Consider the following 4,282-nt stretch of genomic DNA (forward strand, 5'->3'; position numbering starts at 1 on the left):
ACCACTTTTTGATTATTACAAGATAGCTCTATGTTTAACCTTTTAAGGAACTGCTAGACTATTTTCCAAAGTGATTGTACCATTTTACATTCCTGATAGCAGTATATGAGGGTTCCAGTTTTCCACATCCTCACCCTTACTACAAAACAATGCTTGTTATTATTATGTCTTTTTTATTCTTGCCATCCTAGCTGGTACCACCACACTATCTTGATGACTGTTGCTTTGTAGTAAGTTTTGAAACTGAGGAACGTGAATCTTAATTTTGTTCTTCTTTTTCAAGATTGTTTGGCTATTATGGGTCCCTTGCAATTCCATGTGAATTTTAGGACCAGCTTGTCAATTTCTACAAAGAAGTTAGCTGGGATTCTGTTAGGGATTTTGTTAAATCTGTAGATCAGCTTGAAGAATGTTGCTGTCTTAGCAACGATAAGTCTCCTGATCTATGAATATGTGATGTTTTTCTAATTAAAGATTTTGATCTTTTTTAGCTTCTTTCAACAACAGTTTATGGTTTTCACTTTCACAAGTATAAGTTTTGCACTTTTTGGTTAAATTAAGTATCTTGTTCTTTTTTTAATGCCATTATAAAGGAAATTTTTTTTTTTATTTCATTTTTGGGTTGTTCATTGCAAGTGTATAGAAATACAGTTGATTTTTATATATTGATCCTGTATCCTGCAGCCTTTTTGAAATTGTTTATTAGTTCTAACCGCCCCCCCCTTTTTTTTTTAGTGGATGCCTTAGGATTTTCTGTATACAAGATCATGTCATCTGTGAATACAGATAGTTTTACTTTTTCCTTTCTAATCTGGATGCCTTTTATTTCTTTCTCTTGCCTAATTGTCTTGGCTAGGGCCTTCAGTATGATGTTGAACAGAAATAGTGAGAGTGGACATATTTGTACTGTTCTTGATCTTAAGGGAAAAGATCCAGTCTTTCATCATTAAGTATGATGTTATCTGTAGGTTTTTTATAGAAATTCTTTATCAGATTGAAGACATTCCCTTCTAATCCTAGTTTGTTGAGTATTTTCATCATGAAAAGGTGTTGGTTTTTTCAAATGCTTTTTCTGTATCTATTGAGAAAATGGTGTGATTTCTGCTTTTTATCCTACTAATGTGATATATTACATTGATTTTTCAGATGTTAAACCAACTTAGCACTTGAGTAAATTCTGTTAGGTCATGATGTATAGTTCTTTTTATGTATTGTTTCATTCAAGTTGCTAGTATTTTGTTAAGGACTTTTGCATCCATATTCAGAAGTAATATTGGTCTGTTGCTTTCTTGTGATGTCGTTATCAGGTTTTGGTATCAGGGTAATACGGGCTTCATAAAATGGGTTAGGAACTGTTTCTTCTTCTTCTATCTTTTGGTAGAGTTTGTCAAGCATTGGTATTATTTCTTCTCTTACCCATTCACATTTAATGTTATTATTGATATAGCTGGATTTACATCTGCCATGATACTTTTTGTTTTCTATATGTCCATGTCTTTTTTGTTCTACTATTCTTCTTTTACTATTTTCTTTTGAATTAAGTGAATGTTTCTAATGTATTTTAATTTCTTTAAATGTTTTTCACTATTTTTAGATTTTTTTGTATTTGCTCTAGTTTTTACCTTATATATCTTAATTTATTGAAATCAGCTTCTGATTTATACTACCTTAATTCCAGTGATATAGAGAAATGTGAGTCCTAAATAGTTCTATTATTTTCTCCCTTTTTGTGGTATTATTGTTATGCATATTACATCTATTATTGTTACAAACCTAACAGCACAATATTATTGTTACAAACCTAACAGCACAATATTATAACAATAATATTACTTTACCATATGTAGTCATTTTCTTAGCTCAGTACAGCTTTGCTACCACTCACTTCCTTTGTACTGTGTAATATATTTGCAAATATTTGTTGAAAATTGGACATTTTTGATAATATATTGTAGCAACTCTGGGTACTGGCCCCCACCTCATTATTATTATTTGACTGTTTACTTGTTTAGCAATTATTTCCCCTCCCACAGTATTGAGCCTCTGCATATTGCTTTTTAATGTTTCAATATATCTTGCAGATATACCATATCTGTGTGTGATTTTCTTAACCTTTTTTATGACTACATGTTATCTCATTGAATGTGTGCGACATAATTTATTTAACCAATTTCTTTTAAATGCCTTTAAGCTCTTCCTAATCTTTTGCTGTTAATCATTAATCAATGCTGCAGAGAGTAACTTTATACATGTATCATTTTGTACATGTGAGATTATATTTACGAGCTAAAACCCTAGAAATAGATGTGCTGTGTAAATCTGTAGTTTGGACAAATAACGAAATTGTCAAAATGATCTTGAAGAGATTACACTAATTCACTCTCCCACTAACAATGCACAAAGTGTCTGTTTCTCCATACCTTTGCCAGCATAGGGTTTCATCAAGCCTTTTCTTCTTTACCAATCTGATAGATCAAAAGTGGTATCACTCTATAGTTTTAATTCACATTTATTATATTGAGTGTCACTAAGCATCTTTTAAAAGCCATGTATATTTTCTTCTTTGACATTTGTCTGTTTGTTACTCTTTTTTTTTATAGAGTTGTGGTTTTTCTCATTGATTTATGGGAAGATAAGTGGTTTATCCGTGGTATTAGCAGCAAATATTTTTCTCAGTTTGTTATTTGTCTTTGTTCATAATGTTTTTGCATGCAGAAAATGTGTGTGTGTGATCAAATCTATCAGTCTTATCTTTTCAGGCTTTTTTTATTTTTTACTCGGAGATTTTTTTAAAAAGTTCTCCCATGAACTATTTTCATCTTTTTAAAAAAATATTTAATATTTAAGTATAGATCTAGCTGTAATTCTTTTTTTGTATAAAGTATAAGGCATGGATCCAACTTACTTTACCAAATGGTTCTTCAGTTGTTACAATGCCATTTATTGAATAATCTATTTATTCTCCCATTGATTCAAAATGTTGCCTTTACCATATACTGAATTTTCACATAGATATGTGTATTTATAAACTTTGTATTATGTTTCTCTGATCTGTATGCCTATTCATATGCCAGTAACATATTGTTTTAATTACTGAAGCTTTAGAATATGTTTTACTCTATGATCACATTAATCCTCCTTCATTTTCTTTCTTTTATGATTTCATGGCTATTATTGCTTATTCATTATATTAGTTATCTATTGCTGTATAATAGATTACCTCAAAAACTTAGTTACTATCTCAACATTTTTGTGGATGAGGAGTTAGGGAGTGGCTTAGCAGGGTATTCCTGGTGCAGGGTCTCTCATCAGATTGTAGTCAAGATATCAGCTGAGGCTGGAGTTATCTGACATCTTGACTGGGGCGAGAGGATCTACTGCCATGTGGGCTTTGGCAAAAGACCTCACTTCCTCACTGGCTGTTGGCAGAATGCCTCAGTTCTTTACCATATGGACCTCTCCACAGAACTTTTGAGTATCATCACAGTGTTGGAGCTGACTTCCTCCTGAGCAAGTGATCCAGGATAGAGAAACAAGGAAGAGGCTATATAACTTTTATGACAGTCTCAGAAACAACACACTATCACTTTATCATATTCATTAGAAGTAAGTCTAGCCACACTCAAGGAGAGCAAAATTAAGCCCCACCACTTAAAAAATTTGTAGACATATTTTAAAGTCACCACACTCATTTTTCTGTATGAACTTTATAATTAGTTTATCTACTTCTCCAAAAATAAAACCAATCCTCTTTGTATTTTTATCAGGATCTATTTTAATTTATAGGCAAGAGAATTCACTTTCTTTTTTAAAACAATTTTATACTGTTTACAATTTTGCAACATCTGTGTTCTTTTAAAGGTCATAAAAGAAAGAAAGAAAGAAAGAAAGAAAGAAAGAAAGAAAGAAAGAAAGAAAGAAAGAAAGAAAGAAAGAAAGAAAGAAAAATATTCAGATCTAAGCAATCTGCAATACATACAGGAAAAATTTTAAAGCTAGAAGATACATTTTCATGCCCAGCTTATTGCTCTTCTTTTCCTAAAATGGTAGAAAGTCCAGCTCATTTATGGACAGTGGCAACCATATAAGTATACTTCTCACTGGCTTGTTTTGTCCATACTAGCTCTAATTGTCAAAAATAATTTTGTTAAAAGATTTTCAATAAAAGGGAAGAAAAGAAAGTGGGTTTTACTTTTAGGCAGTTTAACAAGTATAAAAGTCTTTTCAGTATATCTAGTACACTTATTTATCATAAATAAATAATATTTTTTAAATGTTCAAA

Source organism: Pteropus vampyrus, unplaced genomic scaffold (assembly GCF_000151845.1).
Source record: "Pteropus vampyrus isolate Shadow unplaced genomic scaffold, Pvam_2.0 Scaffold9, whole genome shotgun sequence".
Classification (NCBI taxonomy): domain Eukaryota; kingdom Metazoa; phylum Chordata; class Mammalia; order Chiroptera; family Pteropodidae; genus Pteropus; species Pteropus vampyrus.